This window comes from Grammomys surdaster, unplaced genomic scaffold, assembly GCF_004785775.1.
Source record: "Grammomys surdaster isolate TR1022 unplaced genomic scaffold, NIH_TR_1.0 126178, whole genome shotgun sequence".
Taxonomy (NCBI): Eukaryota; Metazoa; Chordata; class Mammalia; order Rodentia; family Muridae; genus Grammomys; species Grammomys surdaster.
This window is the reverse complement of record NW_021620984.1, coordinates 5,929,451-5,956,407: the sequence shown is the minus strand read 5'-3', so window position 1 is coordinate 5,956,407 and position 26,957 is coordinate 5,929,451. Positions and strand designations below refer to the sequence as shown.

General features: G+C 40.7%; 1 protein-coding gene across 2 annotated transcripts in view; it reads right to left on the bottom strand.

The window, feature by feature from the left end:
• The window catches only part of Tenm3 (teneurin transmembrane protein 3), a 445,726-nt gene that overhangs the window by 376,113 nt on the left and 42,656 nt on the right, over nucleotides 1-26,957 (bottom strand). The gene's annotated exons all lie outside the window — the stretch shown is intronic.

The window sequence follows — 26,957 nt, the reverse complement described above, 5'->3', positions numbered from 1 at the left end:
GCTCAGGTGGTTGAAATATCACTCATCAGTGTTGCAAAGAGGACACACGTAGCTGATTCTCATGTGCACGAATTTCACGTGTAAACCAGCTACACCAGTACTAGGGACCTTTGCAGCACAGATGGATTCAGGGTGGATCAATATCGACAGATCCTACCTAGTTGCCCTCATTGTAAGGAAATAGTTAACATTCCCAAAATTCAGGTGGGAGGTCTCCCTATAAGGAAACAAGATATTGGCTGTTCAAAAAGATGAAAAGGCTACCTCGTAAAAATTCTAAAATAGTGTCTGCATTTTTTCCCAGACCCAAAGTATCTTTCTAGGAATATTTACCCTACAGTGTTTTAACTAAGGTGTCAACTGGGCACTTGTGAGCTAACTCATTTCCATACGACTTAGCTGCTCTGGACCATATGCAACAATGTATCAAGCATATTGTCAATGAATCGTAAAACTAAAATGTTCTTCCTCCTGCACACAGGGTAGCTCGTGAGCGGAGGACGATGCTTCAACATCAGAAGGGCAAGTTCAGGACAGTGCACAGGGTAAGTGCAAGTAGGCAATCAATCAATCCTCTCTGGGTTGTGCTGAGTGGCCTGCAAGGACTAGAACTGAATGGAACCAGAGTAGGTGATTACCTACTTTAACTCCCAAATGACAGGTCAAATTTTCTGACTTCTTGTACTTGGGGTCCGCTGTGTTGTCAAATTCATGACCTCATCAAATGCTTTCTGAGGGTAAGGACTTCTGTTTCTCTCCCCCTGCTGTTCCCACTGCAGTCAGGTGGGCCAACTGGCTATTAGCTAAGTAAATCTGGAAATGTCATCTGTCGCCTTTCCTCCAGCTTTCTCTTCATTTGATGAACACATTTCAAGTCCTTACCTATGAAGGCAGATTTCCCCTAATCTCTATTTGGGTGTGCCTTATTTCTAGAAGCCCAGCACAGAGAGTTAGAAAGTTAATTATGACACAAGAACATATTTCTACTGAATTGGGCTTGAGTTAGTAAATACAAATGAGGTAGTCAGTCAACAAATGCTAACTGTCTATAATAGTACCACTGAGGTAGAGAAGAAGGCACGGCAAAGCGACAAGAGCTGTGATTGTCTAGTGACCAGAGTCATCTCGGGAGGGACAGCTTGTGAGTATCACTGCTTCTGGTTTCCCAGTTTGGTCTTCTAAGTGGGACAGACATAGTGTACACAGCCTATGTACACAGTTCTACACTGCCCAAGATCTGGATGTAGCATGGTAAAGCAAGCATTACATGCTCAGGTCTTAAATCTATGGTGTCTGTACCCAGTGCCCACCAGGTAGGTCCACCTGAGACTCTATTTAGTTGTCAGTGGGCCCTTGTTTTGCCTTTAGACAAGAGTCATTGTCACCAGATGGTCCTTACTCAGATTTCTATTTTCATAGCCTGTCCAGGGCACTGATCTCTTTAGGTTCCAAGTCCTGCATTCCAGACATTCTTAAAACAGGAAAGTAAATCCTGTCCCTCTGCTCATGCCTTGCAGAGCCCTGATGACGTCAGAGCCAGGCTTGGCTAAGCTCCTCTGGATAATGAATAACTCACAAAACAGAGAGAGCAGAGCAGAGCAATTAGAAGCCATGGTTCTCAACTGTGGTTTCCACACTGGCAGTATGCAAACTGGTGAATCCTCAGGCCCCATGTAAAACCCACCGAAGCAGACACCGGGGATAGAGCCTGCACACTGTGTTCATGCGGCTCACTGTGGCATGAGAATTAAAGGTGCAGAGAGCCAACACTGAGAGGAATATCCATCTTTGAAAACTAGGTCAAGTCTCTGTTCCTGAGGGGTCCTGGACAAGGGCTTTTCTAACTTTTTCCAGGTTCAGACAGCTCCTCAAGAGAGCGGACATACAATGAACCAGAGTTATCGTGACTGCTTCTCATCGCCTTCAGCATACATTAAGTACTCACACAACACGCAAAAAATAAAATAAAAAAATACGTTATAAAGAAGTTGTAGATACATCCAAAGTTCTTTTTATTCATAAAAATATGACAATAAATAGTTTTCAAGTCAGTCTGAAATAATGCAAATCATGTCTATTAAGAAATGAACCTTAAAGCCTGGCAAGATTGCTCAGCAGGTAGAAATGCTTTCCATTAAGCCGAATGGCTTGGGTCCAATTCCAGGGACCCACATAATGGAAGGAGAAGAACGACACCTGCACGTTGTCCTCTGACCATCACATGCAGAAAATCACACACACACACACACACACACATACACACACACACACACACACAGTATAAGCAACATGTAATAAAGAAATACCCTTTAATGACAGTAATGGCTATTTTTGCTTGCATATCTTCTACCAATCATTACTGTTATTTAAAATCCACCATTATCCTACATAGTAGATATTGTTGGCTCCATTTCCTCTGAGGGATGCGGGTGGGGTGGGTTGTTAATGTACAGATTAAAGGCTCATAGCTATAAATCATAGGTGTAGGATTAAAACTCAGAGCTGTCTGTCTCCAAACGCCATTCTTATGCCGTGTCTAGACATGTGAGGCATAACAACCTGGAAACCTGACTCGGACCCCACACTCCTCGAAGCTGTGTGCTTGCTGGAAGGGAGCCAGAGAAATCCAGTCGATGAAAAGACTGGAATGAGTGACTGATGAGAAAGAAAGAAAAATCCAAATGTGCTTACACTGGGGGGGAGGGAGGGAGAGGGGTCTGGGGAAGGGGCCACCCTGGGTGGGGGGAGGGGGAGGGGCTGGGGAAGGGGGAAAATATGACAAATGCTTGTAGCAGAAAATGGAATTATTATAATGATTTAAAATAACCATCTGGGGAAGAATTAATGGGTTTGGCTTTAAGAATGGGAAATTTTAGGTAAAAATCTTCCCCTCCCTGTTACCACTTCCTTGTGTTCCCCCCCCCAAACAATTTTACCTTGAAGATATGCAGGATTCTAGCAACTCAGAAAGGAGTGAAAAACGATCACCTGGAGCCTTTCAGAGCCTCCTGATTAATGGCAGATAAAATAATTCTACACAGGCAGAGAGGAGGGGAGATGGGGGTGACCTCTTGGTCCTTGTCAAACTTTAATTTTTATGTTTTATAAATAAAACATTTTTATTTTTTTAAAAAGCACATCCATTAATCCTTTTAAGTCTCTTGAGTCTCTTGACTAAATAATGCATTTTTTTAAAACCTCTAATGTATTCATTTTAACCCATTTAGTATGGAAGTAACCCCAAATGCCTGAACAGAACAACAACAAAAAGATCCAAGAATTTCCAATGTAATAGCTCAGGCTAGAAGGAAGGTTTGAGCAGCCATGTTCTAATTATGCTTAGCAGGTAGCATATTAATTTGGTGTTTTCATTCTTTGTAGTTAGCCACGAGGACAAAACTTCACCCCAAGTCATGTTTTCAAATTTTATAATCCTCTGTTAATTAATGTTCCTCCAGAGCTTTTTTGAATTTTTTTTTTACATTTTATTATTATTTATTTTGGGGACAATTCAGTGTTGTATGGAAATGTGCTCCACGTTTCCAGGCAAATCTCCTAATGGGTTAATTTTCTGAAGGAATCAAGCTTGCTTAGGAAGCTCAGTGTTGTTCTTAAGATGCCTGGTACATGTGTTTGTTTCAGTCATATCGGGGACGAAATCAATGTGCTAAGACTTGTCTGATAATATTGTTGGGGGATTAATGTCACAGTCTACGTCGTCTGCACAATGATCCTTGGCATTCAGTACACACACAGCTCCACCTTCAGCAGGACAAGCCTTCTGATGCTAAACTACGAAAGCCTCGCTATTGAATGGTCTGCCACCATTCAATATTTAATCCTGCAATTGAAGCCACTAAAGGGATATAGCAAAGTAGCAAGATGAATGAATCGTGACCTCGAACTTGCAAAAAGACAACCCAAACGATTTATCTTTCTGGCCTGGATGGCAATTTTTTGTCATCCAATATTCCTATCACTTCTCCTTAATCTGGGAATTGTAGATTGATCAATGCCATATTAGCAAATCCCTGAAATGAGAACTGGGAATTTAGAGAATCCTTTGGCAGGGCTTTGAGAATAGTCTCATTGGCTGAGGTTTACCTGAAGTCTAAAATCAATTGATTTAGCAGGTGACATTTTCAAGCAATCTTGGAAGGCGACATGGAGTAATTCAATTTCCATGCAAAACAAAATATGTAAACGGCTAAAACGAAAAATTTAGAACTCTGTGTCTCGAGGTTTTCATAAAATTCATTAAAAATGTAGTGCTCTCAAACTCATAGAACCACACTTCAGTTTTAGAAGATAGATTCCACTGTGGCATCATTGGCTAATTGCTTATTACCACATCACTTCAGTGTGTGATTTTTATTTTCCTCACAAATCAGTGGCTTCAACATGATGTACTGTGGCCATGTTGTTCATGATGTATATATTGCTCCCTGTCTCTGTTTCTGTATCTGTCTCTGTCTTCTTCCCTTCCTCCCTCCCTCCCTCCCTCTCTCTCTGCATGTGTTTCAACTATAGGAGGTTACCTTTGTATTCATAGTTTAAGGGACAAATGATAGATAAATTAGGTGCTTTCTCCTGCCAGTAAAATTCCTACATTGAAAAAAATTCAGGTTTCTTCCCCAGGGATATAAATATAATCCGAAGCTAGGCAGCAGGAAAACAAAACAAAACAATCAATCAATCAAACAAACAAACAGAAAAACAAACAAACAGAAAAACAAACAAACAAACAAACAAACAACAACAGTATTATTCTCCAAGAAGTTTCAGGCCAAACAGTTCTTACAGATACCCTGAATGCATTGGTTGCTTTCTTAATAACTATATACTCCAGGTTCAGAAATAGTGCAGGGGAGATGCTTATTTTAACAGTACATTTTGTTTGGAACCACCATGTGTGTCTTAAAAAGTGTCTGGGATTACAGCTGTAAAAGTATTCTTCTTCTCTGTCTAGTGCATCGTCCCTGAATCCTGAGAAGTCTAAACGAGGGCAGCGTCCTGCCATCCAGCTGGCCACACTTCGGTTGGTACCTGTGATGTGATGTCTGATAGTTTCTTTTGAGGTCCAGGAGGGAAGTGCTAATGCACATTAGAGCCGTCATTATTATTATTATGAGCATGCTGGCTCTCCTGTGAAGGTGTCATTGACTTCCTGCCAGCCTTCGTGGATTGCTGACATTTTGTTAACCAGTCTACTAAAAAAAAAATCCATAACAGGATATTAGATGATATTTAGAAATAATATCAAAGCAAGCGATCAAGGAAAAAGAGATTCTGTAGCTTAAAAAAGACGCTAACTGCAAAAGTCCATTAGCTCTGCGTGCCAATGTCTACTCAGTGTAATTAAATTATTGTGTTTACTGCGGAATTCAAAGATAAAAATATTATCTTTTGGCAGCATACACATGGTGGATGAATTAGACTTGTGGAATGCTCATTTCTCCTGTCTGGTTGCGCACCGTTTGCCTACATTCCTAACTACCTTGTTTCCTTTACCACTCCAGTGTTCCTCATGTTCTTGTATCTCTCCTATTTGGCTTCTAAGGAGATCTACAGAGCTTATGAGCACATGCAGGGCCACTCACAGTATTCTGCATTTTTTTTCTCCTTTTAGGGTTGCATCAATCCATCAACCTTTTATTGACGCTATACAAGTCTCTTCGACAACAAGCAATATGGTAAGGCATACCTCTTTCTTAATGACTTGACAACGATTGAAAGAAAATATAAGTAAAAACGAGATCCAGATGTGAAGATCTGATTGAAATGATGTGTTGCTTTAAAAGACAATTCCTGTGACTTATTTCCAAGGATGTGAGGCATAGATTGAGCGATAGAAATGGAACTTGTAAGACGGGAACACCAACGGCTATCTTTTATCCTACTAAGACGACCTGGTCGTATTGGTCTCTACTCTTTCTTTATCTACTGGATACATTTCAGTGTACAAAGATACTCACAAATCTTACTGGTAACTTAAAAATAACATTTCCATCCTTATTTCGTCCCCATCCCTTTAACTGTACCCTACGTAAGACCTCTCATTTACCATTCCCCTTCCCTGATGGTCATAGCATCTGACTATTATGCTCTTAGCCCTGCAATCTGGAAACCCACTTCTTCATTACATTATTGCTTCCCATGCTTTGCATAATAGAAGCACTCTATAGTCTATGCCTACTTCCTTACCGTCCCCAACCTGACACTTTCCCCACATTTATGTCACCTGCAAGTGAAGGGACTCCTTTAGGTCTGGTGACTGACCTTCTCTTTTTCTGTTCTCAGGAGGTCATCCTGGGGTAATACCTCTCGGATTTCCAGCTTCCTCTGAATCCCCATCACCCTCCTAAGCTCTGGTTATGGTTCTGTGGTCGAATATGCCACATGGCCAAATGCTTATTTCAAGTTGCGTATAATTAAAAACCATGACGTTCCACGGGAGTGTGGGAGTGTGAGCGCTCTGCACTCCTTCATCTTGCAGAGAGAATCACAGGAGCTGGGCTCTAGACCGAAAGAGGAATGACTCAACAATACTGTTTCCCAGTTAAAGCTATGCAACAGATTTTAGCCTTGCCTCTCCCCGAGGTATAAGATATGTTAATGCCTCTTATTAATTACCTGGGTTCTCTACAGTACAACAGGCAGCTACAATGGTGTAAAGGAGACCGGAGGAAGAATTACCCTCTACTGTAAATCCTGCAGCCTTTGCCCTGAAAATGTGATTGGTTTTTATAACAGCCATTCAGTCTGACATTGCCGACTTGAGGATACTTGTAGTTGAATGATAAACAAAGTCAACCAAACCCGGGGGTCGGGGAGGGGGAGACTCTAGCTGGAATATTGTCTGGAGCATTGCTTCTCAAATTAAGGGTCAAAACATTGGAGCAACTTGATCAGGTTATGCCTAGAATTTTCAAAACTAATACCATGCCCTGTTCCCTCAAATGGGTGTGATGAATCACATTTCGGAGTGGGATTATTAGAGGAAGAAGTCAATTTAAAAACATTGCTATGTTGGCTGGAGTGATGGCTTAGTGGTCAAGAGAGCTGACTGCTCCACTAGAGGAACCAGGCCTCTTCTCAGCCCCTACCTGTTGGCTCACAACCACCTACAACTCCAATTTCACAGGTAGGGCAGCCTCTCGTTGCCTCCATGGCTACCAGGCATGAATGTGGTGTGCAGATACAGACAAAGAAAATCTCATGCGCATAAAACAAAACTAAGTCACTCTTTGAAAAAATGGGTATCTTCAGAAACAGTGAGGCTATTTCCGTGGATCTAGTCAATAAATACGTGTTAAGTGCCAACAGTATTGAAGGCAGAATCAACTGTTTCCCCCATCTAGTGTCTTGATCATCTATAAAGACAATAAACAATTTACATGGTACACTGGGACAGACCTTTGAATGAAAGATGCTACAGACTGAACAATCATTACATGTCATTAAATGTATTGGATCTGCTCAATTACTAGCGATAAATGTTAACTATAATTATTCTGGGTAGTAAGCCACATGGCTATTCCATCATCTTGGATAGTTCCGCAGTCAGGCCATTATGACACAGACCTCCCCACACCAGGTATCAGTGAGTATCTTCCTTTATTTCCTCTTCAGAGACATAACAATAAACAAGAGTTAGGGGAAGGATTGAAGGAACTGAAAGGGTGGCAACCCCATAGGAAGACCAACAGTGTCAACTAACTTGGATCCCTGGGAACTCACAGAGACTAAGGTGCCAACCAAAGAGCATACACGGGCTGGTCCTAGACCCTGGACACATATGTAGCGAAGACTATCTTATCTAGCCTCAGTGAGAGAGGATGCACCTAATCCTGTAGAGACTTGATGCCTGACAGAAGGAGGATGCCTGGGGTGGGGTGGGGGGAACTTTTCAGAGGTGAAGAGGAAGAAGGATGGGGTGAAGAACTTGTGGGGAAAGGACCTGAATGGGGAACAACATTTGGGATATAAATAAGTAAAATAATTAATTTAAAAAAATGAAGTAACTTCTCTGGGCCTCATATTCCTAAACTGCCAAAGGAGAACTGACCAAGTCCTTTGTCATGGTCATAGGTATAAGCCTGGCAAGATAACTAAATATTATATGTGAAAATAAAGCCAGACATGATGGCGCATGTGTGTAGTCCTTTGGGATATGTGCAAGAAACACAAATGAGATTGGGAATGTAGCTCGGGGCAGAGTGCTTATCCTTGGCTTCCTAGGTTTGAGCCCTGGAAGGGAAAGGGGAGAGAAAAAAAGTGATGGGAGGAGAGAGGGGAAAGAAGAGAAAGAAGAGGGTGGAGAGAGGAGAGAGAGGGGGGCACAAACGAGAGAACAAGGATTGGGGAAGAGAAACACTAGAAAAGGGACCTAGGCACAGACCTGGACTAATGGCCATTCTGTTAAATGAATAAGCAGAATTCTGTGCTTGACTGTACGTGGCTCACCAGGATACTACAACAAGGGTCATCATGGCATTCCAGATGAGTGCTGGTCAACGTTAACAGTAATCATCACACAAAGTAGGATGTGTCAATATTATAAGTGTGTCAGAAAAGGCAGGAGCACATTCATTTTAAAAATGGATCAATAGAGTCTCATGAAAAAAACGCTGCCTGGACATCATCCTACAAACACAGACAAGGCGGGGAGATGGGAGCACCGGCAGGGAGATGGGAGCACCAGTGGGGAGAAGGGAGCACCACCATGTGGCTTGGTAAAAGCTCAGAGGTGGGAGTAGATAAGCAGGGTGTGCTACTGGAGCACACAAGCCGATTCAAATGTGCCTCAAAACACACTCCTGACCATGTTTTCCTGTCATGACGCTGCTAACTATCCGGGCATATTGTTAGCAATCTCAAAACTGATATTGCGATCCCCCTTTACAAATGGGACATTTTCTGCTGCTTTCCAGCCAGGTAAACCAACAAGAGCTCTCAAAGGAGTCTTTGGCATCAACAACAACAAAAAGGGGGAAAAATGGAGGAGGCATTGCTCTCTTCTAGAATGTGCTCCTGCTAAGTTCTTCATATTTATAATGTTCCGTGACTCGACGGCATCACACAGATAAAGCCCAGAGGAAATGTTGCAGTTAATAAATTATTAAGCTGCTATCCTTTAAAACATCAGCACTGGGCAGTACAAAGACTCGCTGTGGTCTGTCAAATGCAAAACGGATCTGTAAATCTCAGAAAGAAGAATTATCGGAGCCGAGGAACAGCTGGCCCTGCAGATCCCATGGCCCACCTGGGACCCCCTTCCTGCAGCCTGTCATTCTTAAAGAGTTCAATGCTAATACAGTCAATGAAACATAAAACCGTACCGAGGGAGGCGGGCGACGGGCACCCTCTGAGGATCTATCCTCCGCTTCATAAAAACCACCTTTGAAGACGCATCTACTGAGATGCAGCTTTGAAGATACGGCTCCGTGTTTGCCCAGAAACAACTTAATTGATACCGGGGACTTTGTTTATCATATAATGTATGGTTAAACTAATTTCTACTTTGTCACAGTCTCTGTTAGATAGCTACATTTCAGATTTCTTTGTGCCAAAATTGCTGAGCTGAAATGACTAATTCTTAAAGTTATTATATGTAATTTTTTTTCCTGACAGGTAAAATGGTTTTAAAATTACTTTAGCTCCGTTTTGAAGTCTAATTTCTATGGCCTGGGCATACGTTCTTTAACCTCTTTTTTTTTCCCCACTCATCTACCAAACCTAAATTGACTCATTTTTGCTGAAATGGCTACAACAAGGGTCTGGCTTTGATAAGTTGTATGAATGTGTGGTTTCTGTCAGGGTTTGTAGGGGAGGTGGGGAGGGCAGCTAGTGGAGAGGATCAGATCAGTGGAAATACAAAACTAGCACTTTCATCCAGACACACACACCCCCGCCACCCCTCCCACACACCCCTCAACCCCCCTCAGCACAGGCACAATACTTAGAATCAGAGAAAAAGTTGGAAAACATCCCAGTTTCATTGAAATGGGAAAAGAGATTTGACATGTTAATGATGGGGGGCTCATTGAGAAAGGCATCTTCTATCCCTCTTCATTTATGACTTCAGACATTTCTATAGGGATGTTACAGAGTAATTTATGTTTGAAATTTCAGTTATGAAAGGGGCCAGGTTCAATATCATGGAATAGGGGCTTCGATACAAAGGCAGTCTTAAAGGCACCTCTACCCTCGGCTCTGTTTCCACCGCCACACTGGTTGATCAGCTGTTTCTCCCAGCAGGGCCAACAGCTTCCGGCTGTACATGGCTAATGCTTTCAGAATGATCCTCAAGTTTGTGATACAGATAAACGGCTCTGAGAAATTGGGGTGTCTGGAGTGTTTCCCATTCCATTTCACTTATGATCGAAACCTTAGATTGGGAAGCAGGATAATGCACTGAAGTCGAAGAAAAAATTTAGATGGTGTTTCTGAAGTTCATCTTCCAAGTTTCCCCAGGAAATAAAAGCACATCTATGATATTAAGTGTGTGGATATGGAAACAAGATGGTGCAGATGTCCTGGATGCTGGAAGGCCAGTGGAACATCTTAGGGTGTCAGAACAAGGTCACCTAACAGTGGCCAAGAAACCCGAAAATTATTGGAGCTTAACAGTCTCAAATCACCGTTTGTTTGCAGTTAGCGCCCAAACATGGTTCTGAAGATTGTTCAGGGGCTGAAAAGAAAACACTTCAAAAGATTTAACATAGCCCACTGCATAGAAACCGCTCTGTAAGTATTTACACACTCTATGAGCATGTTAATTATCTTATCATTATTCTCATTCACATCATGACAAGGCTATCCGTCCAGAAAGAGTGGACTAGAGGCGGACAGAAGGAAGCCTGTTTACTCTGGTAGAGATGAGAGAGTTCTTTGGTGTGGGAGGCCAGATAGGAAGTGGATCCTGGGTTCCAGGTGTCTGTATGGTTTGGCTATGAAGCACTTCTCCAGAAGACTCATGTAGGCTTGTGGCGCTAGTGAGACATGTCTGCATTATGGGGTACGGATTTCCTCAAAGAACCCTTAGGATGTAGGACCTGGCTGAAGGAAGCAGGGAACCATGGGAGTCTTTGAATGTCTTCGGCATACCATGCCCTGGATACTTCTTGTCTGTCTTCCTGTTTCTCAACTGTCCTAATGGAAGCAGCTCTGCCCTTCTGGGTTTGTTCTCCTATCATTCTCCCTCATCAGAGATGCAGAAACAAAGGAGACAGCTTATCATGCATCAAAACTGAGCCATGTGTATCTTTCTTGGGCATTCCTTACCACAGCTGCTTTCTTCTGATTAATACACCAGGAAAGGGTGCTATAGCTTGACCAGACGAGAAAGAGATGAGATACAAGGGAAGATACAGTTATACAGAAAGAAAAAGCAATCAAGTATACTCAGATGACTGAACGTATCAGGATCCACAGGACCCAAAGGCTGTTCACTATTTCTGAAACCCCTCTATCCATTTGGACAAACAAATGTATTTCCATGAGCTCAGCCACAGGAAAGAGATAACCCCAAGTTAAGGCTGGGCTGCTGTTTTGTTCTGCAATTATTATTCCTTAGAACTTGAGGCCTTAGTTCATATATCATGATTCCTTTTCAAAATAAACCTTCTGCCAATATTATACGTTTAACATTCTAGGCAGTGTGCCTTACTATCTGGATTTTCTTCTAAGAATCCCATTTGTGTGACTGTATTTTTTAATGACAATTCACTTATTATTCACAATGATCTGGACTGCTAATCACATTGAACTACTGCTATTAAAAGTCTTAAAAGTCACAAAGACACTTCCGTAACTTCTAATCGATGGCAGGATTGTCTCCCATCCTACCCCACAGTTGTTACTGTATTTACTTCCTCTTTTTTATTTACAGCCAAAATCAACAGTAGGATTTTACTGCTTACCATACCGGAATACTGCTTTACAATATTCTTGGTAGACTTTTCATTTTAAACTACTACTTATTCCAGATATAAGATGAAGGGTGATGTAAATTTTAAGGTGCAATTTGGTATCACTTTGGTTACTTTGAAAGAATTCCCTGGGGCTATGGAAGTGGCTCAGCCCTTGCTCAGCTTACAGGAAAACCTCACCTTCTTCTCAGCACTAACCAGACAAGGTGGTTCATGCTGCCTAACTCAGAATTCTGGGAGAGGAAGGAAGGTCAATAGTTCAACATCAATGTTCCAGTTCCCAGTGTAGCCAACTGGAAGACAGCTTGGGCTACCAAAGACTTAGATTCTTAACAGCAGCAACAACTAATGCCTTTAAAATAAGGATCAGTAATAATGTATCCTTTGAAAGAAAAAAGAAAAAGGATCTGGTTGCACAATTCAAAACAAATGTAACATTTACCAATAGTTTACAAAAGTCTCTCAGAGTCGCTCCCCTGTTGAAATAATTTCTCTTGGTGGCATGAAAAAAATAAGTGAAACTCATAACTTAATTATTTTACCATTAAATCTCAGCCTACTTTCTTCTCATTTTTAAAGTCCCTACCAAGTAGCGGGGTGGAGTTTTGTTGACAAGAGTCTTTATAAGATGCAAAGTGGAATTTCCTTTTGCTAGATTCACTGTCTAAGATTCTTTGCTTATACAATGACAGTTTCAAGTCAACATTTAATATGTGAGTGAATTCTGAATTTAACTTTAACCACAGAAACATCTTTCCTTCCGGATGCCTAATGATGTCCTTGTGATTACAACAATGGAGACATTGCTTAATCTATGCCAAAAAAAAAAAAAAAAAAAAAAAAACCAAGTGGAAAGCCAGGAAACAGTTTGCTGCACTTATCATTAAAGTCTTCTCTTTGGGATGGTTGATCTGTCTTTTAAATTCCCCAGCACGGAGGCCAGAACATTACCATTGTCAAAAGGAAAAAAAAATCTGTAAAACCATTTTGTGGATGGGGCTTATTCAGATTCGACATTTAATACTAGCTTGAAGCACTCATAAGCAAATAAAGAGGGGGGCTGAAAAGAAAAGAGGAATGTGGGCAAGAGGGAATAAAGGGGAGGAAGAAAGGAGAAGAACTGTGAAAGGAATCCCAGAAAGGGAAGAGTAATTAGAGGAGGGGCCAGGCAGGAAGTTGTGGAGACTAGGAAGGGCTGTAGCGGCTTGGGCTCAAGTTGCAGGAGGCTGGGCTGTGCACTTGGAGAACTGAGAGTATCCATCCACTCATTTCTTGTTCATTACGTTCCTGGCACTAAGGCAAAGGAAACAACAATGTTTCAATATTGGTGGTGTTTTTAAAAGCCAATGGCAAGAAAACTGAAACAGCCCGCAAACCCTCCTTATTTTCTGGACTGTTGAAGGGCTGGTTTAGCCCTGCTATTCTGTTTTGTTTTAGGGAGGGATAAATACCACAAGTGCATTTCTTTGTTTATGCTCATGTTTGTAAACACACATAATACAGTCCCTGATGGACACGACCCGAGTGCACTCTGCAGGTTTCTCTCCAACTCATTGTACTAAATAAAGTTGATACTTTCAAAGAGGGAAAAAAAACCAATTTTTTTCAAACCTCATAAGACATTTTCAAAGAAAACTTGGCTGGTTTTTCTGAGAATAAACACATTAACTCCTTTCCTTTATAATTTTGGCTCTGAATAAATGTCACATGTGAGGAGTATTCACTTTGTCATTTGATAAAATCTACTTTTCAGGACGAGTGTGAGAGATGAGAGTCCTTACCAAGCCATTTTCCAAACAAATCTGCCAGATCTCTTCTGCTCCACACTATCCATCTTGCCTGAAACCTGAAGTCCAGACTTCTTAGGGCCAATAAATATGGCAGAGGGCATGGCAGATGATACCAACGGGGTAAGTCTGTTGTGCTCGGAATTACAGTCCTGCCTCGCTTGAAGCTTGAATTGGCTAGACATGCTTAAAGCAAAGGTGTCACTCATCACATTGAGGAATGGCTCTTTCTCCTGCCACAGCTTATACACATGGTTTCCTTCCATGTTGGTGGGGTTGAAGAAACCAGTTTCAGCAAACGCTCAGCTGAGTCAGTTTAGAGACAAAGCTCTATTGAGAAATAGGATCAAACTCTTCATACATGTATTTCTTTGCCTATCGTAAGCAAGAATCCTGTCCGTTTGGCAAGGCCCCTTAAGCCTAAGATGTTTTTCCTAAATAACTGTTCATCCTTTCCTCTCTTCACCCAGATAAGCAAGTTCCTTGGGCTATGAGCTTATAACGTTTCTTGGATATGTCGAAATAGATTTGGTACCAATTACAAACATCTTTGAGTAAGGTCTATTTTATCATTTTAATGAGTCAAATAAAATTTTCTATCATCACAATAAGAAGTGCCTAGTTCATCACCTGTATTCCTGAGAAAGACCTGGAATAAAAGGGGAAACCCTGGGGGCGTGTGTGTGTGTGTGTGTGTGTGTGTGTGTGTGACAGAGGGTTCTGCCTACAAATCTGACAGGCAAGGTGTAAGCCAATGCTGGGTGACATAAAAAAGCCAAGCTCATAAAGCATAATCATGTAAATACGTTTGTGGGGAAAGAGTTCAAAGACAGCTTTATGGATTCTAGACTTCCACTCTTTGAGCTGGCTGAAGGAACAGAGCAGCATCAGGGACACAGTCAGGGATGGATAGATGGATGGATGGATGGATGGACCCTAAGCAGACAGCATCAGCATCGGGACTGAGAGTATGACCATGAATATGCATTCAGTAAGAAAGGGAAAAAGTTAGCTCATGGTTCTATCCACACTTCTTGCCAAAGCCTTACTTTTAATGTAAATGGGGGTGGGGTGGGGGGGAGAACAAAATGACATTGCCCAGCTGAGTTGGTATTTTATATGTGAAGTGAACAACAAATACCTGGGTATAATTAGAAAATAGCTCTCCATCCCCTCTAAAAATGAAGTAGAAAAACAAAACAAAACAAGACAAAAGCCCAAAAAACCCCACCTCAGACAATCAAAGCCTGTTTAGTGAATCATCCATCTAGTTTAAGGTAATTAAAATCAAAAGAACTTACTAATGCATAGCTTCTTTAAGAATTAGCTCATTTTTGATTCTTAAAAATGACGAGATGATCTAGGCAAACAGGAAGCAATTCAGACGTTACTCTCTATCCACCAGCATCTCTGTATCTGATTTTTAGCAAAAAAGATCTGTCTCTCTTAATGGTTATAGATACCCAATCAAACCCACTCGGCGCACAAACTACCGTGTCGTTCCCTCTTCAATATCCAACCAGAGCAGTGTCTTAGGTTGGGTAGGACTGCCATTACAGGAAAGGCAATACAAATATTCTAAGTCTTGTGATGTTACAGATAGTTCACTCAAAACCTTTTGTTCCTAGTCAAAAGTGGGATGACTTTTGGAATAATAGGAAAAATATAATAACAGGAAAAATAGGAAGAAGCTCACTTCTTCCTGCAGAAGCAATGCCCAGCTTTTCATTAGGAAAAGAACGTAATAGGTCTGAGAACACAGCCCAATGGCTGACCACTCACTTCCCATGTATGGACAGACCCCTGCATTTAATACCCAGGACCATGAAAATCAAACATAAAACCCCAAAATGGCCATGGTATATTTTATGGCAATTTCTGTCTCTATTCAAATCTTTAGTTCAAAAGGCAAACAAACAAACAAAACAAAACAAAAACCCAATTAGTGTTATTTTCAAAAATCCTTCTACTGACTTTAGAAGATATTAGTTCTTTCCTCATCCCTGCACCTAAGCCTTTTAGGAGTTCTGGATCTTTTTCTGTCACATGGCCTCTTCTCTTTACTGACATATATAACAGGTGTGGACAGACAAGTAGGAACACACCCTAGGGATCACTTTACCTTTGGCAAGGGAATTGACTAATAGGCTTTTCTGTCTCTAATTTCCGCGATTTCCCTCCATCAGGGGCATTTGCAGACCAATCCGTTTCCTGGCTGTCACACTCCTGCCCACCCCTTTAGAGCCTCGCTGGCCAAGGCTCACAGCCATCTGGTACTGTCCCTAGTCAGACTAGCATAGAGGTGTGTCTTCCAGGACACTGCATTAGCCTCAAAGCTCAAGTACAGGCAGGGTTTGTCCTCCCTTTGCTGGCTTGGAGGCAATGGAGGCCCTGATCCCGAAGCCTCCTCTGTGCTCCTGGCCAAAGACAGAAAGGTTTAGGATGAGTCCAGGGGAACAAAGAGGACATGTGTAGGAGATTTCTAAGATTGTAATGATGTCTGATGGGATCTGCCAAAGACCGGGTTAACTGTGGTCGCATCGCTGGTAAACGAATCTGCCTCCTGACGAAACAGGAAAGCAGGATGCGGCCTTAGGTAAACTTCTGGAAATGGATGAGTTTTCAAGCTGCATATACTCTCACAGTTGAGAGACTTTTAAAGTAGAATTTTGATGATCTCTGTTACAATTCAAGGTGCTCCAAGTGGTCTTATCAAAGCTGACTGACGTCTTGGTAGTGGTTTGGTATGCTATGGGTCCACCATTTAGGCATGGCAAGGCTCGAAAATTCATTAACATAACGTATTGCTTCAGTCTAAATGGAGAATATTATTATATGCTCCCTGAATGCCCAACACTGTAGTGGGCAGAGGAGTCTCAACAGGAGGCATATTGGGCAACGGTGCCTGTCTTCATGAAGTTTCTGACTCTGTGATTCTTTCACAAAGAGACTCTTTTAATTTCCTTTTGCCTCCATGGTGTTGGTGTTATTGTTGGTGGTAGTGATGGTGGTGGTGGGTGGGTGGGTGGGTGGTGGTGGTGGTGGTGGTGGTGGTGGGTTGGTGGTGGTGGGTGGGTGGGTGGTGGTGGTGGGTTGGTGGTGGTGGGTGGGTGGTGGTGGTGGTGATGGTGATGGTGGTAGTGGTGGTGGTGGTGGTGGTGGTAGTGGTAGTGGTGGTGGTGGTGGTGGTAGTGGTGGTGGTGGTGGTGGTGGTAACGATGATGATGATAAAATGTACATTAGGCTATATTCCTCAGGATCACCTTGAAGTACTGAATGGAAGGAATCTTCCTGTTATATTTTCAAAGCATTTGGACCAGAAGTGGACCACTATACCTGTTGAGTTGAACTGATTAGGAATGACTACACAAGCCATCAATTTCTTTGCTTACTGATTTTTAGTCAGTCGTTTGCCTTCAGTACTGAACGTCTACCAAGCATTCTGGTAAAGTCACAGGTCCTTTAGTTTTCTCGACAATCTTGTGAAGCAACCCTGTAACAGACAATTCCTTCAGCTTCTTTGGAATCCCAAGCCCAAGTATTCTATCCCCCTGATTACAATCACCAAATGACTTGTGCATACCTAGAGACGGTATGTACCTTCTCTCATATACTTGGCTGTTTATAGGGTCTCGGGGGAAAGAAACTATTTTAGAATATGGAGTTAAGCTCTGAGGTCTGACTGTTCTGGGTTCAACTCCAGCTCTTCAAATCATTGGCTCTGTCATCCTGGGCAAGTTGGATCACATCTTTCTGTGTTCAAAACCTTTTCCTGGGCCTGCTGAGTGCTGCTCAGGGGTAGAGCGTTGTACTTTGGGTATGAAAGGTACTGGGTTTCATCCCAGAATAGAACTCAAATCAAATATAACAACGGTGTGTGTGTTGGGTGTGGACAAAGCCTTTCATGGCTTCCCATGGCAATTTTGGAAGGAAATAGCTTCTAGAATTTGAAATACTTTATTTTTCAAAAAATTCAAATTCTTTAGAAATATAAAGTCTATCTTTCTTCCCTTTTCCCACTATTTTGTAAGATTCAGCTCTGTTTTACAGACGTCTGGCTTCTTCGGGATCACGGTGTTTCCCTGTAGAGTCTTTCTTTATTTTTTTTCTCATTGTTCTTTTTCCACAAAGCCTCCTCTCGACATTGCCTGCCACAGTGATCTTTCAGGTTTCCACTTTAATCGCATTGTGTCTTTAGATATTTCCCCTCACCCCCACCCTTATTTCATCTAGCTATTCTTTCTCTCTACAGTCAGTTTTTTCCCCCTTGTGTTATTATGATTATACATTCTTAGGGTTTTCTTGTATAAGATCTGCTTTTCCATTGGAACTTTAAGCTCCTTCATGTCTTCTTTGCTATAAAATACCTGAGGCTGGATAATTTATAAGGAATTGGAGTTTATTTGTCTCACAGTTCTGAAGAATAAGACTCCATGAACATGGTGTCAGCACTGGCCCTTTATCAGGTGAGAGCTTTCTGTTTAAATCTCAACATGCCAGAAGGTATCGAGGGATAAGACAGGGTAAGCATAATCTTATAAAGCCAATAATGCCATCATGTGGGGCCTACTCTCATGCACTCATAAAATCCAAACTGCCCACATGTGAACGTGGGAATTAAGATGCCAACACGAGAATTTTCCAGAGGCTCATTCAAGCTGTGGTAGTTCTCACAAGGACAGAGAGCATGTCCAGATTGTTGTGAACTCCTCAGATGCCTGCATGCTGGAACATGCTGGGTTCAAAGATACAGAGTTAACCCTCTCCTTGCCTTATCAGTGCAATGAGAACAGCAGTACCGAAGCTTGGGTGTCCTGAGGCTGGCCACAAAGTCTTTGCAAGTAGCGCCCACTTCCACTGATCTACCCTACGCAACCTCAAGCAGTTCTTCAGGAAGTATAGACCCAATTTCCACTGAATTTGACTCACATTCAGAGATTGGATGTCCCGTGACCCCACGATACCACTTGGTTGCTGCAATCACCTGGGTGGCCACATGCAGAACTCTATAGTAACTCACAAGCATTTCCGTTCCCAGTTCCGTTGCTGTCAACTATGGAGACTGATGCTTGGGAAATTGTCTTACATGACTTGTTTCTGTTTGTTTATTTGTTTGTTTTGTTTTTGTATTGTTTTACATATTGTGTCATAACCATACAGACAATGGAAAGATTTCATTAAAACTGATTTTTTTATGCACTGAGGTAACTGATTTGGAGAACGTTTTGCAAGGAAGGTAAAATGTTGGCTTTCTGAATCTAAACACAATTGTTTTAATTAGTCTATAGAGATCGCTGACCAGTTGTCGAGGAGATACTAAATTACATTAATAAAAAATTAATTTAAAACGTGCTTTAGGATGCATGTCAATTTATGATTATGAACAAACCAGAACATTTTAAGACTGAAAGGAGGCTAGTTAGTCACACAGGGAGAAGAGAATCAATCAGGAATGTCCTAGGCTGATGTCTGGAGTCTGGGTATACGAATTGCTCAATTCTGACCATATGGCTCTGATAAAGGTAATTCATTTTTTGATTAGTCCACCTGTATTTACTGACAACAATTGTTGTTGCCTTTGTTAACATTTAACAGCAAATTTTCTGAGTTATATAGCACAATGTAATTATAATTACATCATATATATGTAAGGATAATGTATAATAATTATAATTCCCGACTAATCAGAGACTACTAACAAAAGGGGATTTGGCTCTGAAATAGCGCCGGGTCAATAAGGAGAGGTTCCCACTGTGACCTCAGAAGTTGGTCCCTGACTCCTCCCAATCAGATCTTAGCTGCGGTTTCAATTTTATTTTCAAACCATTCTGATCCATTACAGCTACTGCATCTCCAATGTTACTTTAAATTAAGGTAAACAATGTATAGAGAAGACACCAAGAGCTTCAAATGCATATCTCTAAGCATAATGCAATCAGGTAGATACCTTTTGATGCTTGGTGACATTAATGTGCTGATACTGAATCACTGTTGACAATTAGGGAGAAGACAGAGCAGAGGTCTTGTAAGAAAATTACTCCCAGGTGACAAAATATTGAAAATTCAATTATACTGTGTTTATTACAGGCCTACATTAGCAAGTATATTCCTAATAAAGACCTTGATAATAAACAAATTAATGGGAACACCAGGGGGTACTTACAGAAATATTTTTCTCCATATAGTACCCTACAGTATTGATTTCTAAAGTGCTCCCGATGACAGTGTAGATCTTGCTAAAGAAATTCTTGATGTAAATTATGTGTATAAGAACATGTGGCATGTTAAAGCACTCAAGATTATGAAAATGATTTTAATATATAATGATGATGTGCAATAAATTTAATGTTTAAAATTTCTCGTCATGCGTGTGGATAAATCATCTAGCAAAGACAATCTGCTGGATGCAAATAAGAAGCAAGCATAATACAGAGGCATGGATGGTCTGGATTCTAATTAAAACAGTATGTCATAGAAGTCAATGCATTCATTTTCCCCGTCACAGAAGTGATTTAAAAACGGATTCTCAACATGAAGGTCTTTATAAGGAGTGTAGAATATACACACATTTATTCCTACACTGACAAAATTAAACGGTTTGATGGCATAGGGAGAAGACTTGTTTGTATTGATTCCTCCTAACAGTTTCTGATATTGTGCCTCATTCCGTGAACGCTTCATCCATTCATCTGTTAATTCAATGATTGAATTTTAATGTCATTCATTTATATTTTGCTACTGCTTACTGAACTCAAGGCTTGGTGCATGCTTAGCATGTACTCAGCGGCTGACTTATAACCCTAACCCCTAGCTGTTAAAATTATTTAATTGGGCATCTTCTTTAGACATGTACTACAGACTGCACAGAACACATTTAGCAACATTTTGTTGTTGTTTGTTTTTTGTTTTCAGGTACACAGATATTCTCCAAATAATACCATATGAATGCTTAATGCCCTAGAAACTACAGAAAACAGGATAGACCTTTAGAGATGAGCCAGTTCAGTTACCCTTTGGAAAGTGACACTTAGGTTGACCTTCGAGAGAGTGGAAGTATTTTGGTTACTAAGGCCAGGGGATGACTGCAGGTGATCACATGTCAGTGATGACCAAAGCAAAGAGGAAGGAATCCCAAGATTTACTTTTACTTATGGAATGGGCAATAGTACAGAGTCCATTTTAATATCTTCATCAAGAAAGGAAGGAAGGAAGGAAGGAAGGAAGGAAGAGAGAGAGAGAGGGAAGGAGGGAGGGAAGAGAAGAGAAGAGAAGAGAAGAGAAGAGAAGAGAAGAGAAGAGAGCCCAAAAATAGAGTTATGCAAAATTACTGTTTAAATAGCAAGAAAGAGAACTTTGAGAATTCAAGTCTTTCTGTGTAGTTTGATTTGAACCCTGTCTAGTCTCTGCTGGGGAACAGGACAGTTTAGAAGAAAGGTCAATAGAAGTGAAGTCAAAATAAAACTTTCTAGAAGGAAGAAAAGAATAAAAGAAGAGCAGAAACTTCAAACAACGTCTCCTTAAACCTATTTACCAGGGACTAAGGAGTACTTTTAAATAAATAAATGGTTTGAACTTGATGTGGGTATTTGGCAACGGAATGACTTCAGGCAGGAGAGTAAAGCAAAGGGGTAAACGTGAGGAGATTTTGGAAGTGATTTGTAAATAAGTGGGAAGGAAAAATAGAAAATGGAGCTCACGTTGGTAAATCATCATGATCACCAGGATGGAACTTATGTAAGTCACTGGGCAGGTTTATTGTGTTTTCAAATTTTATAGCAGTTCACATTTGGAAAAACTTTAAATTTTTTTCCATTGTGAAGGCGAGGGAAGATGTTTAGCTCACAGCCCCTCTTTTAGTGCTAGATGACAATAGGATTTCAGATGAGAAACAGTAGGAAAGATACTGACTGAGTGTCCCGGAGCCACCAAAGAAAGAGCAGAACTCAAAAGCAAATGCAACAGAGATTCAGGCACTTAACACAAGACGAAAGAGGAGAGCATCATGGCTTTAAAAGTAACCAGACCCTTGAAGGGCTAACTTTTAGAGGGGAGAAGACATGTCTGAACTATGCTTGTAATAACGAAAAATTAAGGCACAAATCTCTAGTGATAAGCAATGTGACCAAAGAAGTCCAAGGTGCACATATGACCAGAGAGTCCTTAAAAAAGTTAGTTCTAATTAATAAGTTCTGTTTTCTTTAAAAGGCCACACACAATGGCCCTGAATGTTACATATAAATAAAAACGGAAGAAGCTTGGATAACAATGTCTCCATGAAAACGAGAATCTGAAATCAATTTCAAAAGTGTTGCATAGCCCAAAGGAGAACCAAAGAGACATCCAGATGTCTCCTCATAAGGGAGAGGATTCCCGAAGCTTCCCAAGTGATCCAGTGAATAGGCAAGATGCTGACCACCCTATGTCATGGTTCATAGACTTCCAGTGCAAGACTGGTAAAGTTTTCTGGGAAGACAGAGTGAGCATACCTGCCAGGTGCACTGTGTAAGCCAGCAGGGGCTTTTTTGTCATGGTTTTAAAGATGAAAGGAAAAAAAATGAGACTTTTGAGAAATGAAAGAACTAACTGAAAATCAGAGATGCTTCCAATGCTTTCCATGAAATGTAATGGGGACAGGACACTTGAATTGGGAAGAGATAGACTCATTTAATGCCAATGGCTATGGGGTATGGTTCATGGTAATATCTTCTACAGTACGAGATGGGTAGCCAATATTTACTATGTAATTAAAAAATTTTAAGGACTTAAAAGTAATTACTTTGTATCTTGAGGTATGTTGTGGTATACTGAAATACTTACGCTTGCAGGTTTCACTTTTAAAAATGACTATCTGTTAATTGATAATTATCAAACATCTGCTAGCAAACAAAATGCTTTGCTGGGAAGAAGGTGAACCATGGAAGAAATATAAGCAAAATGCATTTAATGCATAATAAAATAATTAGAAGTTATTAATAACCCAAACTCCTGTCAAGATTATTTTAAACATCTGAAGATGTCAGTGTCACACTTAATATGAAAAATATGCAAAACACAGTTAAAAGAAACAGACTACAGGTTTACGTTTTTCAAAATATAATGAATCTGTTGACAGGACATATATCGCTGTTATTTATAATCCCATAGTGACAAGAAAATGTCACCAATTACTGCCTACAATGACAGAACACAATTTATTCCTAATGATTTATACCCATTAGGGGGAAAAAAACCTGTAGGCTACAAAAAGATAGCTACTATCCTGTTTCTAGGAAGAGTGACTTCTCTGAAAGTGTATTGGCAAAAGGTAACAGGTTATTTTTGCTAATGACAGTTTGCATATTTTACTGGTGCAACACCTTAAGCAACAAACTAAAGTAATAGAGCCTCGAGTATGATTTTTTAAACAGATATAAACAAAAGTATCGTGTTTGAAGGCTGGCTTTCCAACAATCCCTGCATTGGGCCTTCCTTTAAACCCATCTCTCTTTAAACTTGAATTGGCTTTCAGGGTGTGAGAAATCTGATCTGGAAGCTATCTGATTCTGCCTTTAAGATCTGAACTCATTGCTTAAAAATTGTGAGTTAAAAGAAACACGCACTTCGATAATCCAGTTTCAAAGAAACTTAGGATGACAGTACCAGTGGAAGAGGATCAGATGACTATAAAATAAATAAGAAAGTAAACATTCAAAGGCGGATTCATAAGTTGGGGAAATGGGAAACTACAGGAAGAAAGTTGAGAAAGTTCTTATCCAGTCATTGATAATAATTTTGTGGAGAATTGTTAAAAAAAATAGAAGTTGAAATTACAAAGAATACATGGACAAAAATTTTTTAAAAATGGAAACCAATGCTAGTAGTTCTTTGGGTTTTTTGAGGCAGGTTTCTCTGTATAGCTTTGGCTGTTCTGGAACTTACTCTGTACACCAGGCCAGCCTCAAACTCACATAGATCTGCCTGCCTCTGCCTCCCAGGGGCTGGAATTAAAGGTATGCACCATCACTGCTGGGGTATAGAAGAAAATTTTGATCTTTACGGAAAGGCCACGTTAACACTTTAGATCAACTTTGAGATGAAAGGGCCATCAACATGAACTTGATCATGGAAAGAAGTTTTAAGGATGCAGACTCTGCTTGTTTCTTTTAACATATTGTTAAGATATACCATAGATTTAAGAGTACTTTGGTTATGATTAACTGCCCAAGACTTCACAGAACTGAGCCATTCACCATCCTGTCATGGTGCTCATGAAGCTCTGCCCGTCCCTGAGGATTTCTAGGTCGAGGATGATTTGCTGGAAGAGGGAAAGATGTTTCCTTCAGTGGTATAACCATTGGTATATTGCCTGTGCACCTATAAATAACCCCTTATCCATGCTCCTGTGAATAACCTCAACTAATCTTACTTTTTTATTGACCAAAAAAAAATACATCAAAGCAGAAGGGACTATTTGGTAAGATGGGACCAAAAAAGTATAACGAGAACAAATACGATGAAAATGCATTATATGCATGTATAAAAATTATATAATGAAACACACTATTATGGGCATACATATATGCTAATGATCACCCCATTAAAATGTTAGTAGGAATGTTATTAAATCTCCTGTTTTTAAAGAGATGAGAGGGAAGTGTGGTACAAATATTCAGAGTGAACGCTTGCGCGTGACTGTGTGTGAGGGAACTTGAGGGGAATTTTTTATATCAATTTATTTGGTTGGTTGCTTGTTTACAGTGTGTATTATTGTGTGTGTGCATGTGTGTATATGCACATATCTGTGGACATCACAATACAACACATGACCATAAACTCAGGTCACTAGGCCCACCAGAAAGTGCCATCGCTCTACGCGACATCTGGATGGCTCAAGGAGAGGAAGAGTTTTGACAGCTTCTGAGATTAAGGAGCCAAAACGAATTGAGGGGAAAGTTGAATGAAAAAGGCTCAGAGGCTGGAACCATTGATGAAGGAATGAATCCAGGCTGGCAGTGTTTAGGGAAAACAAGAATCACAGACTCACTTCTCTTGGGCCAGAAAGATCACGATATGAAGCCCAAGGATCAGATTTCTCCACTTCAAACCAATACATTTGTGTAAAAAGCAGAGGAGATTTTCTAAGGAAGCCCAGAAACAGGCTAGTTCTGAGAAGCCATGCTATCTGTGTCTGTGGTGTGTTGTCAGGCTTCCATATGAGGAAGATGACTAACATCTCACAATCCGGGGAGATAAGTAACACCAGGCCTTGGATTATGAGCGTCAATAGCTCCGCAGGTCCCATGGGAAACCAAAAAGCAGAACTGATTTTCAGACATCATTCTGCTAGAAAGAAACTGATGATTGCATGAATATTCTTCCAGTAAAATAATAAACTGAGCCAGATTGTGTTTTGAGAGCCTGTAGTATCTCAAGAAAGTCACTCGTAATAATATGTGAGGAAATTTGGAGAAGAAATGAATCACGTATGGAAATCAAGTATGTCCACAGTTAAATAAAACAATATGTTCTGCAGTTAATCTTTCTTTGAAAAGTTTGTGGAAGCAGAAGAAAAAAAATGTTATTGACTTCTTTTTTTGTCCTTAAATGGGCTAGATTATGGTTTTTTTTAAAGGTTGACTAAGCTGGGGATAAGGCTTAGGAGTGCTTGCCTCATGCCAGAAGCCCTGGGTTCAATTCCCATTCACAGCATGAACTGGGTGTGGTAGCGGATGCCTGTAATTGAATACTCAGGAGATGGAGATAGGAGGATCAGAGATTTAAGGTCACCCTCAGCCACATAGAGAGATCAAGGACAGCCCACACTCCATGAGACCCTGTCTTAAAAACGGAAAAAAAATGGCTGAAGTATTTGGGTAAAGTCAAAGACTTTCAAACCATCTATTAGCTGGAATGCTTGCTTGGAAGTGTTCAGCTATGAACTTCATTCTGCATAGACTACTAGGCACATTTTCTAAATGTATAAAATAGCATAAACATTTTACTATTTGCCTGAATGATACATACATATGTTGAAACATACAACTCTGAAATGACTCAGGGATGTAGCTGGAAAGTTAGAACAAATGAAAGATAGAATTTGGTAAATATTAGTGACACCATATTTGTGCAAAGGCCATAGGGCCATTTTGTACAATGCAACACGTATTTGGAGACACAGAAACAAAAGAAACTCAAAGGACGCTTCACTGATGCCAAAATCAACCTGGCTTTCTTACCATCTTGGTTAGTGTATGAGACCTTTCTTTTGTAATCGTCACATCTTGACTTAACTGGACCCATTTTGACTTCTTCTTGAGGTATATCCTCAAGAGAAAGCTTGGTAAGGTTAGATTAGTCACCTTACCCCAAAGGAACACATTTTAAAACGGTTCTACAAGAAAGTAAGGATCCGAGGGAAGCCAGAGTCACAGACTGTAGGTAACGCAGTGCATTAATTATAAAGCTAGAATAAGAAGCTTCTAGTCAACTTCAGCCACTGTGTTTCTAAAACACTTTTCTTAATATGGTAGGGCAATGGTTTAAACTAAGGAGTGTAACGTAAATTCAGTCACAAAGACACTCATGGTGACACAGCACACACAAACCTCTTTCTGTCTCGCCAAAATGTCTGTCACTTCTCTGAGGAGAACTACACACTCTTACTGTACAGATTAGCAGGCACTCCACTGCAGAGGAGCTGGGGTGTGTGTAGGTGTGTTAGCTACTTTTCTGTGACTATGACAAGATACCTGCAAGGCAACTTAAAAGCAACTAAAAGCAGATCTCTCAAAAGACCCAACTAGACACATGGCCAGAGGACCCAGGATTCAACTTCAGGAAGACTTGCTTGGTCATGGTCATTGCCACCTTATTTACACTAGCTAAGAAATAAACACAGCCTTCATGTTGTTCAACTGATGAATGGATAATGAAACAGAATGCATAAGTATTCAATCTAGCAGGCAAGAAAAATGAAACCATGATGATTTCAAGTAGGTGTAGCTCTCATCCATCAACACAGCTTTTCCCACCCAGCAAATGAAGGCTGTTAAAACTGGTCAGAATCCAGAGGATATGTGACAATCCCATGCCCAGCGTGAGCTGAGACATATACAACACTATGCTTGGCCTAAGGCGGAGAGGACATCAAGGAAGAAGGGGTGGAAAGACTGTAAGAGCCAGGGGCCAGAATGTCTGTGGCTCAATAGTGTCTTCTACAGATAGCACAGATGCTGTACTTGTGAGATCTCAACAATAA